Here is a 12,447-nt window from a genome sequence, read left to right as displayed (position 1 = left end):
GTTTGAGCCCACATTGAACTTAAGTTTTACTTAATAATAATAATAACAAAAGATTTTTTTGTCTTTATTTCTTTAAGGTGAGACTTGGGAGAAAACCGAAAGTGACGAATTCTTGGTAACACGTTGCAAATGAAAAAAAATATATTTTTAGGGGTGTCTGGGTGGCTCAGTCATCAAGCGTCTGCGCTCCGCTCAGGTCATGATCCCAGGGTCCTGGGACCGAGCCCCCCATCAAGCTTCTCAGCAGGAAGCCTGCTTCTCCCTCTCCCACTCCCCCTGCATGTGTTCCCTCTCTGTCAAAAAAAAAAAAAAAAATTTTTTTTAAACATTTCCAGAACAATATTGGCAATGGATTGAATGATGTTACTATGGAGGGGATTAAAAAAAAAAATCAGCGGTATTTCATAGCTGATTTATGCTCATGGGTGTGTCATTCACTGTGAGATTAGATTTAAATTCTTGGATTCAGTTCTAAACACAAATATTAAATCTGCCTTACTGGTGAGCTGGCTAAAGGGAAGGGTTTGGCTGTTCAGGAGAGGAGCTGCAAAAGCCAAAACCATAAGGCAAATGGTGGACTAATGAATACAGAGCTGCAAGCACTTGGAAACTGCTGGAAAGATGAGGCTAGAGAAGTCACAGATGTTTTAGAGGTCACTCAAAGGAGCCAGGTCTAATAAATATTTTCCTTTAGAGTATGGCAGCACTAGCATCCATTGGTCTCACTGTGGGTTTTCTCTGTCCCTAAGAAAATGGTCTGGTTTCTCGGTCTGGTCCCATGTCTCAGGACCCAGGATGCCCAGATCAGTTTAATTTAATATATACTACTTTCAGCATGCCATCAGCAAGCGCTCAGCTTCAGTTTACTGAAGAACTGGTTGGAAAAATAAATTGTAGGGGCTCCTGGGTGGCTCAGTGGGTTAAGCCTCTGCCTTCAGCTCAGGTCATGATCTCAGGGTTGTGGGATCGAGCCCCGGATCTGGCTCTCTGTTCGGCCGGGAGCCGGCTTCCCCCACCCCTCTCTCTCTGCCTGCTACCCTGTCCACTCGTATCTCTGTCTTTCTTCTAAAAGAAAGAAAGAGAACAAGAAAGAAAGATTAATTGTAAGACTTTACTCCAGTCCTCCAGAATTGGATCCCTGAGGGCAGGACTCAGAATTCATCAAGCCCTTAGGGTAATTCTTTTTGCACCTAAAGTCTAGAAACCTTGACTAGATCAGGGTGTGACCAAATGCATTTGGATTAGGCAGATAATGGTTGGAATCCTGGCTCCTCCCCTCCAGGCTGGAAACTAAATCAGCCCGTGGAGATTCAGCAGAGAGTATGGTTTACACCCACCTGGGTGTGACCGCACCTGGTGGGCTTTTTCTGGCTGGTTTGGAGGTAGCCAACCTGGTAGCCTGAACTGATACCTGTGTCAGGCTAGGCGGGACTTCCAGTGTGAAAGAGCATTTAATTACCATATTTTTCTTTCTCTTAACATTTATTATGATACAATTATTTTATCTATTTTCTTGCATTTTCCTCCCTCCTCTTTGAAAATGTTATATTATGGGGAAGTTCAAACACATGCAAAAGCAGACAATATCATGAAACCTCATGTATCCATCATCCAGTTTCAACAACTGTTGACATCAGCCAATCTGACTTCATCAAAACTACCATGTAGTCCCCTCTCCCCTGGGTTATTTTGAAAGAAATACCAGTCTGTAAATACTCCTTCCATCTTTTATTTTTCTTAGAATTTTTTTGTTACCATTCTTGCTATTGTTTAAAGAATTGTGTGAATTTCCCGTCGTCTCCTGCCTGGATTTCTTTAATTTCATTTGTTGCTCCATTTAGCCTATTTTTCTAACCTCTGTATTTATTGTAAATTGGTTTGAAGAGATTTGGGGATGGATTTTTTTTTTTTTTTTTAAACACTTTTTCCTCTCTCTTCATTCATCTGGCTTCTCATTCTTCAGCTCTTTTTTTTTTTCATTGACGTGTTTTTGACACATAACACTGTAAATTTAAAGTGTACAACATTTACTTGATACATTTCCATATTGTCATACTATTGCCATTGAAGGGATCATTAGCACCTTTATCAGTTTCTTTAAGCTTCAATGCCAATATCTTGGAGTCACCCTTAAAATTTTGCTCCTGTTATTTTCTCACTCTTTCCTTTCATAGAGTACTTTGAATGCGTTATTCTGTATATAGATGAGATTTTACTTGTTTAATTTCGTCTTCCCAATTAGCCAGCAGGTTCCAGAGAGGCATGGCCTTGCTCTGGGTCTGGCTCAGAATAGAGGCTCAATCTGTGCTAGCTATACAGACTGCATTAGCTTCCACCTTCATCCTCATCTCATGGGATTCCCTTTTGAGTGAAGCCCCTCTTCATGTGGATCCTGAAGGATACGGTGTAGACGCTGATTGCAGACGGATGTGACTCTGTCCTACCATATGGTGACCCTCTGAAGTTCTCACACTCATCTTCTTTTCTCCTGATGCTTCGCATAGTGCCTGGCTCAAAGAAAGCTCTTAATTAATGTGCAAAAAATCGTTTATGAACACTTATGTTCTAACATTCCAATAACAGACAATAGTTCTTAAGTAGAAATGTATTACCTATTTCAGATATATTTTATTCACTATATTCTAAGCTAAATATTTATAAACGTATATGCTTCTTAAATAAGTGCTTTTCAAAATCTTTTTTTAAATCAGAGAACAACTCTACAAGAGTAAACATTTATGAAGCACCCATATATAGCAGATAAATGTGAAGCTACTCTCTTAATAAAGTCAATTAGATCGTCATATCTAAAAAAAAAAAAAAAGTGAGGCAGATTTGATCAGGAAATACAAACCCATAAGGCAACCCACAGAACCCTAAGTTTCTGAGAAACTGTTTGGAAAGTATGGTTTGGTGTCACTAGCAGGTGGAAGGGATAGCTACTGAGTTCTTCAGTGTTATGAATAAGAAAATGAAAATTGCACTGAAAGACGATTCCTTCCTTCCTTCCTTTCTTCTTTCCTTTTTTAGTTTCTGTCTTTTTAAAGTAAAGGCTCCATAGCCATCCTGGAAACCAATGTGGGGCTTGAACTTACGACCCTGAGATCAAGACCTGAGCTGAATCAAGAAGCAGATGCTCAAGCTACTAAGCCACCCAGGCAGCCCCTTTCCTTATGATTTTCTTAATAACATTTTCTTTTCCTTAGTTTCCGGTATTGTAAAAATATAGTACATAAAACACATAACACACAAACTATGTGTTTGTTGGCTGTTTATGTCATCAGTAAGGCTATTTGTAGTAAAGTTTGGGAAGAATCAAAATTTATACGTGTATTTTTGATAGTTTAGGGGGCAGTGTCCCCAACCCTTGTGCTGTTCAAGGGTCAACTGAATTTTTTCTCTTTTCAAGATGTATTATCACACCCAGTGATTTAAGGGCAGAAACATAATAATTATCCCTTAACTCCAAATCACCAAAGTCTATTTTTTTTTTAAGATTTTATTTATTTATTTGACAGACAGAAATCACAAGTAGGCAGAGAGGCAGGCGGTAGGGTGGGTGGGGGGAAGCAGGCTCCCTGCTGAGCAGAGAGCCCGGATGTGGGGCTTGATTCCAGGACCTGAGTCGAAGGCAGAGGCTTTAACCCACTGAGGCACCCAGGCGCCCCCAAATCACCAAAGTCTTATGGAGTCAGTCACATTCAGTTCTTGCTGTATTTTGTGTCCCTTGCAACTTACTGCCACTGCCCTTTTTCTTGTCTAAACCCTAATTAGTTATTGAAATCTCTAATTGGTCATATCATCACCCAGCCAATCCATTCTTTTTTTTTTTTTTTTCCAGATTTATTTATGGAGCACCTGGGTGGTTCAGTTGGTTAAGCAACTACCTTTGGCTCAAGTTATGTTCCCAAGGTCCTGGGATCCAGCCCCACATCTGGCTTTTCACTCAGCCGGAAGCCTGCTTCTCCCTCTCCATATACCTGCTACTCTGCCTTCTTGTGCCCTCTCTCTGTGTCAAATAAATAAATAAATAGATAGATAGACAAATAAATAAAATTTTTAAAAAGATATTTATTTATTTATTTATTTATTTGGCAGACAGATATCACAAGTAGGCAGAGAAAGACAGGAGGAAGCAGACTCTCTGTTGAGAAGAGAGCCGGATGTGGGGCTCCATCCCAGGACCCTGAGATCATGACCTGAGCTGAAGGCAGAGGCTTAACCCACTGAGCCACCCAGGCGCCCCAATAAATAAATTTCTTAAAAAAAAGATTAATTTATTTTAGAAAGAGAGTGAGTGTTGTGTATGCGGTGGGGATGGGCAGAGGGAGAGGGGAGAGAGAAACTCAAGTAAACTCCTCACTGAGTACATAACACAGAGCATGGAGCATGAAGCCTGATGAGGGGTTGTCCCACAACGGGAAATCACAACCTGAGCTGAAACCAAGAGTCTGACACTTAACCGACTGTGCCACCCAAGCATCCCTGGCCAACCCATTCTTGATGCTATAAAATATTGATTGCATGTATAGATGAGGCAGAAATTCTTCTTCCACCCTTCAACATCTTCTAGGTGGACTAAGAATTAAATTTCTGTGAGACAGGTTAACAGGAGAAAAAAAACAAAATTTTATTACGTGCACACAGAGGCCCAATCTTAAAATTGAGACCCAAACAAATGACTAACTTAGACAGTTTTTATACATTTTAGAAAAGGGACAATAAGTTTATGAGGAATTGACAGGATAAAGGAAATAAGTGTTTGAGACCTTTGATTAGCAAGGAGTTCTAATTGGAATTTGTACTGAAGTAGAAGATTAGTAAAAAAGTAGTAAGGTTTATATGTACAGCTTTCCATGTTTGGTGATAAGGATGTCTTTTTACTTAGTAAAGGGAGAGTATTTCCCATATAGGAAATCTGTTCCCTGCTTTCATGGGGACAGAGGAGGGTCTGACTGTCCCTACACTCGTTTCCCACGCACCTTCAATCTAAAATAACCAATATGCCATTGGGGTACATTTTCGGGCAGCTTGCCCTGGGCCCCTACATATGCTACATCAAGATGAGCTTCATAACTAGAGAATTTGGGATTTATGCATACCACAGTGTGATAGAAAGCAGTTTCAGAAATTTTTAACTGGTCTTCCCACTATGATAGCTCTTACCTCATAAGCCAAGCACCCAGTGTGAAGGTTACTTCAACTCTCAAGTGTATCAGTTCCAATCATACATTCAGAGATGGGGAAATGATCCTTGGGTGTGTTCATAAAGCCAGTGAGTCTCCTTGGTCTAGTCTTTAACCAGGACTCCAGTTGTTACCTGCCTCCTTTAAACCTCCCATCTAACAAAGGTAGGGGGTCATGATGATAATTTGAGTATCAATACTGATTTAGATCCTGTGCCCAATAATTCTTAAATTCTCAAAATGTCTTTTTTTTTAAGATTTTTTTTTTTTTAAGATTTCATTTATTCATCTAACAGACAGAGACCACAAGTAGAGAGGCAGGGAGAGAGTGGAAGAAGCAGGCTCCCTGTGGAGTAGAGAGCCCAATGCGGGGCTCGATCCCAGGACCCCGGGATCATGACCCGAGCCGAAGGCAGAGGCTTTAACCCACTGAGCCACCCAGGCACCCCATAAGATTTTTGTCTATTTACTTGACAGAGAGAGACACAGCAAGAGAAGGAACACAAGTGGGGGAAGCGGAAGAGGGAGAAGCAGGCTTCCTCCAGTAGGGTCTGATGCAGGGTTTGATCTAAGGACTCTGGGATCATGACCTGAACCAAAAGCTAACACTTAACAACTGAGCCACCCAGGCACTCCTCTCATGTCTCTTTTCCAGTGTAACATGGTTAAATGGCCGTAGATCCCTTTGGGGGGAAAACTGGGGAATCGTTTTAAGAAATACTTGTCACAATGGTACAGGGTCCTTTGTTCCAGGAAATAAGCCATGTCCTCACCTAGTAGGTTCTGGATTTGAAAATCAGTTCAGGTCTGGGAGCTGAGCAAAACATGGTGACTTTTTACTAGGTTATTGCCCTCAGCTTTTGACTCCTCTATTCTTGGCTTTTGATTGTAGATGTTAAGCATTTTTAAAATAATATATACATATATCAAATTAATATATTGTGTACTCTAAACTTATAGAATGTTGTATGTCAATTATAGCTCAATAAAACTTGGAAAAATTTAAAATATGAGTAATTATTTACTTCCACATTAAAGAAGAAGAAGAAGAAGAAAATAAATGAAGGAGAAGGAGAAGAAGGAAAAGCAGCAGCATCCTGTGGGCTGCCCATCTCCTTTGCCCCAAGGATGCCAGGCTTGGTTAACCATCTCCAAGCGGCCTAAGAGTCAAGTCCCTTGAGCAGCCCTCCAACCCTTCTGGTTACTGTGGCCTCCTGATTTCTGCTGCTTAAGTGATGTCATCTAGTTCATTTGTTTCAGAGCCCACCATTCCCAGAATGACATAAGCAAGCCCAGATCTTGGCTGCCTCATCTACTATCATCTGTTTCTGCAGAGGACCACCGATATTATGGTCCTGTTTCTTATGGTCTTGATGAATGCTAGGTCCTCTGTGCCCTTCCAGCCTCTAGTGGGTGTCTGACCTCACATAACCTATCTATCCCTGCACATCTATATTCCTCTTTATTCCCTCCTCTACCCTCTACGATGGCTTTCATACTTTGCTCACTGATGGTTGTCACTGTCTCCGGGCCTCTAAGAATCATCCTTACGTAATGAATTTGTCCCATCTTCTAAGATCCTTACTAGGAGGTTAAATCCTGTTCAAGAAGAAAGTATCCCCCATGACAATGAATTCTTGCTTAAGTAGTGCCGTGTTCCAGTCCTTTGGATTGATTGCTCTCAAAATCTAATCCAAGATTTAGTCTTATAACTCCTGCTGATACATGCTGGCTAATGTCTGCAGATCCTTTGGTGAATATTCTCTTCCTTCCCTTGCTAGACCCATCACTTCCTTAACTGGGTTATGCTAGAATTTAGCTCTGAGTTATTGGCCTTGTAGCTGGGAGCAGAGTTTGGAGGAATTTTTGAGGTGGCAGGGGGCATCTGCTAACCTGTTATCTTTGAAGGGAAGGATATCTGTGCATCATTCTCCAGCACAGAGGTGGTGCTACTGCTTACTAGGGAGCCATGGACCACTTCCACAAGATCTGAGAATTCTTGAGAGTCTTCAGATTTGGCATTCTCAGAGGCATTCATTTCACTGTATCCACCCAATGTGTCAGGGTCGAAGATTTTCCCAACCAGGCTGCTGACTTTAGCAGAACAGACCTGCCTTTGCTAAAATAGTAAGTCTCCTCAGTCCTGCAATTTTAGCTGTTAGAGCTTCTGTTTGCTGCTCAACTCTATTCTTCTGACAATATGAGATATGGACCTCTGTAACTACAAGAACTTCTTTGGCTTTTACATCTCACGCTTAGTCTTTCAATGCTTGTTATAGGCCCTCAGTTCTTCATTATCCCATTGATAAGCAATAATACAACGTACCAGTAACCAGCCAACTCCACCATATTTGTAGACCCTTTAACATCTATATTTTCCAAATGGTTGAATTATTGCATTTGTAAGGGCATTCTTCTCTACCAGAACATTTTTTCCAGGTCACCTCCACTAAAATCTCCAGCAGTTGAACTACCTCTGTGTGTGAGGGACTAACCATCTCTTACACAGCATTCAGAATTGGTCCTTTTATGTTCACCAGTAGATGAATGAGGCAGTTCCAACAACCCATCTTATCAATTTTCTCAACTGCTCCTAGCACTGTTATGTTTTTGTTCATGTCCTCCAAGAAGCAAATGCCAAGATAAGATTAGGTATGCAAGAGAACATGTAGGAAAGAACAATGAGGGAAAAGGAGAAAGGATCTAGGAGGCTAGGAGAGCTGTCAGAGCATGAGGAAGTTAACTTCTGTGAAAAAGAGAGAAGGCAGTCTTGGAGGAAGAGTCTTGAACTAGTGCAGTTGCAAGAAAGCTTTTACAAGGCTGACAAGGAGTCCCCAAGTCTAAGCCCCAACACTGACACTGCCTTAGAGTTCCTGCTACACTTAGTGGCTGGGAATAGCAGATAGGAGTTTTAGCAGAGGCATGAACTCCATGGTAGTGAAGCTAAAGTTGGGGCCACTAACCAGTTATTCTCCCAGCAGTACAGAGCTGAAAGGTACTTTGCATGATCACCACATTAAAATGGGATACTTCTTTTGCCTGAATGTCTTGAAGAAAGGGAAGAGAAATTGGGTTTACATAGGTTGTGGCACTCCTCTGCTGAGCACATCGACACTTTATATTTTCCTCTGAAATTATAATTACACTCAATGATGGATAAAGAACAGAGCCAAATTACTTGGCTTAGAAATCAATTTAGGAAAAATGTTGACATTTGCCAGTAAAAAGTGAGCTATGGCAAATGGAGAGATGCCATATGGGAAACTATTTTCCAAACTATGGACTGTTAAACAGTAAGTGGCTTAATCCATCACTTTCTATTTGAAGCTTAAACTTGAGCTACTTCCCTCTTTCTGATCAGTACTAACTTTTTTTTTTTTTTTTTTGGTAAGATTTTACTTTTTTTTTTTTTTTTTTTAAAGATTTTATTTATTTATCAGAGAGAGAGGGGGAGAGATCAAGCACAGGCAGACAGAATGGCAGGCAGAGGCAGAGGGAGAAGCAGGCTCCCCGCCGAGCAAGGAGCCCGATGCGGGACTCGATCCCAGGACGCTGGGATCATGACCTGAGCCGAAGGCAGCTGCTTAACCAACTGAGCCACCCAGGCGTCCCTGGTAAGATTTTACTTTTAAGTAATAGCTACACCACACACGGGGCTCAAACTAACAACCCCAAGAGTAAAAGTTGCATGCTCTACGGACTAAGCCAACCAGGCCCCCCAAGCACTGTTATCATCAGTCTTACCAGAGACTTTTTGGGTCTGGGACTGGGAAGTGGTATAACAGTAGTGAAGATTACTGCTATATGGTTCTTGATCCTAATCTCTTCCATAAACATGATATGCTGGGTTATTTATGGCTGGGTTATTTATCACAATCCTTTTAGTCATGTCAACAGTTTGTGATCACTTGAGTCTTCTTCCCTCTGTTGGGTCTGTGCTGAGGCATTGCTGAACTGGCCAATATCAAGCCTTTCCTTGAATATGACAATTTCTGGACTACGACAGCATAGGTGAATATATTCTGCGATCTGGTATTGTGATCAGTGTTCAAAAATGTGCTACTCCATTTAAAAAAAAAATGAATGTTATTTATCGCCATAGTTCAAAAACAGGTGGAAGCCGGGTAGACCGTGGAGAGAATAATGTATGGGAGTTGAGACCAAGAATAATGCCCTCCCCCTCTCAATCCTTCTGCTTTCTCTGGCCCTGTTTTATACTCAATTAGACAAAATAGGGGTGCCTGGGTGGCTCAGTGGGTGAAGCCTCTGCTTTGGCTCAGGTCATGATCTCGGGATCCTGGGACTGAACCCCACATAGGGCTCTCTGCTCAGCGGGGAGCCTGCTTCCCCCCACCTGCCTCTCTGCCTGCTTGTGATCTCTTGCTCTGTGTCAAATAAATAAATAAAATCTTAAAAAAAATTAGTCAAAATAATTCATTAGAAGTATTATGACTTCAGGCTCCTGGGTGGCTCAGTCAGTGAAGCACCTGTCTTCAGCTCAGGTCATGATCCCAGGGTCCTGGGACTGAGTCCCACATTGGTCTCCCTGCTCGGTGAGAAGCCTGCCTCTCCCTCTCCCTATGCCTGCTGCTCTCCCTGCTATACTCTCTCTCTAATGAATAAATTAGAGAGAAATAAAAAATAAATTTTTTATTTTTTATAAACATATATTTTTATCCCCAGGGGTACAGGTCTCTGAATCGCCAGGTTTACACACTTCACAGCACTCACCAAAGCACATACCACCCTGAACGCGCCCGATCTCGTCTGAATAAATAAAATATTTTTTAAAAAATTATGACTTTATACAATTATTGCCTTCCCAACAAGTGACTTTTTAAAAAAATATGTATGTATAAACAGTCTAAGTTAATTAAAGGACTCACATCTCTATCTCTGTTCTGAGCAGTACAAATTCCCAATTTACTAAGCCTACTATCCATACTCAAGTTCTTTTGGCACCAGCTACATAAAGTATCCCAAGATAGCCCATCCATGGGAGGCACACTGGTCAGCCAGGGACGTATTCTGTTTGAGGCAACTTGATATTAAAGAACAGAAGCTAAGAAAGATTTTAATGAAATAGTCATACATCACACTTGCATAGACCACAATTTATGAAATGTATTACATATAATTTCTCATTAAATATTTACAATCCTTTGAGATAAATATTACTATTTTTGTCATTTAGGCAACAGATACTCAAAATCAGCTAGCAACTAAAATAGTACAGCCAGTAGTCAAACCTAGGTCTTACCTTATCCTTACTCCCTTAATCTTTGCAGGTCATTAAGACTTTAACCAACATACATATCTGCCATCTTTTTTATTTTTGTGGCCTCTACCCACAGGTCAGGGCATTGCACCAGATTTCAAACGTGTTATGTTAACTATCTAAGGCAATGGAGGCTTAGAATTTAGCACAGGAGTACTCAGTTGACAATTGCCTTCATTTCACATCCACCACACTTCACAGAACCCAGCTGCATTCCTTTACTGCCTTCTTCCACTTAGCAGAACTCCTAAAACACTGCTGCATTCTACTTAAGTCTAGATCTTTTCTTTTTAAAGTGGGCTCTACACCTGACATGGGGCTTGAACTCACAAACTTGAAATCAAGAGTCACATGCTCTGCTGACTGAGCCAGCCAGGTGCCCCAAGTCTAGGTATTTTCTTACAGAGGAACATATCAAAATGTAAGAAAAACAACTCTCCCTGACACATTAAAACACAATGCCAAATATCATTTTCCTAGCATTCTTCCATTCTTTTGGGCCTACAAGAGGCCACTCTTGCCATTATTCACTGGCCCAGAAAACCCATCAAAAATCCCTGTAGTGAAAAAAAGTCCTTATTAGATTTTTGTTGTGAAAGGTGACAGGCTGATTCTCAATTTATGTATAATCAATTCCTCAACCTAATTAATAAGAAAACAAGTGATTCAATAAAAAGGGGGCAAAGTATTTTAACAACCACTCCACTGAGAGGTTATATGGAGGGTAAATTAATACCACAATAAGATCAATAAAATACCATTATTCACCTCTTACAATGGCTAAAATTCAAAACATTGATCATATCAAGTGTCAACGAGGAAAGAAGGCACCTGGATAGCATACATTTCTGGTGAGAATACAGTATGTCACAACCATTTTGGAAAACTCACAACCATTTTGGAAAACTGTAGCAGTTTTATTTAGTATTTAAAGATTTATTTATCTATCTTAAGGAATTGGGGGGTGGGGGTGGGCATGGGTAGAGGGGAAGAGAATCTCCAACAGACTCCTTGATTTGCCTGGAGTCCATTTCAGAGCTCAATTTCAAGGCCCTGAGATCATGATCTGAGCCAAATCAAGAGCTGGACACCCAACCGCCCAACCAATCAAGCCACCCAGGCACTCTTGGAGGTTTCTTTCTTTCTTACTTTAAAGATTACATTTTATTTACTTGCAAGAGAGTGAGCAAGAGAGAGCGAGCACAGTGAGGGGAAGAAGGAGAGCTAGAAGCAGGCTAAGCAGGCAGCCCAATGCGGGGCTAGATCCCAGGATTCTGGGATCATGACCTGAGCAGAAGGCAGATGCTTAATCAACTGAGCACCCAAGAGGGTGCCCCACCCTGGAGGTTTCTTACAAAGCTAAACATACGTTTAGGTTATGACTAAGCTCCCTGCTTGGATATTTACCCAAATGAGTGAAATTTGAGTGTTCACGTGCAAACTACAGAGGAAAGTTAATAGTGGACTTCATTTGTAATTGCCAAACCTAGAAATAACCATATATCCTTCAACTGGTGAGTGGATAAACAAACTATGGTACATCTATACAATGGAATACTACTATTCATCATAAGAAGGAACAAACTAATGATACACACAAAAACATGAGTCAATCTCAAATGTACTGTACTGAAGAACCCAGATTCATTCTATTTACAAGACATCCCGGAAAAAAACAAAATTGAAAGAACAGAAAATAGATCATTAGTTTTCAGGAGCTAGGAGGGGTTAATTGACTACCAAGAGAACGGAAGGAATTTTCTGGAGTGATTAAAGCTCTTTATCTTGTGTTGGTAGTTACACGACTACATGCATTTGCCAAAACTTGTAAGACTATACATTAAAATGGATGAATTTCACAGTATGTAAATTATGCTTCAATAAACCTGAGAAGGCTAAAGAGATTAAATAAATCCCCAAAGCCACACAGCTATTGAAATGGCTAATAAGTGTCTGGTAATTACAGATCACCTCAGTTCAGGA

This window comes from Mustela lutreola, chromosome 2 (assembly GCF_030435805.1).
Source record: "Mustela lutreola isolate mMusLut2 chromosome 2, mMusLut2.pri, whole genome shotgun sequence".
Taxonomy (NCBI): Eukaryota; Metazoa; Chordata; class Mammalia; order Carnivora; family Mustelidae; genus Mustela; species Mustela lutreola.
The sequence above is the reverse complement of the archived record's forward strand: the minus strand, read 5'-3'. Positions refer to the sequence as shown.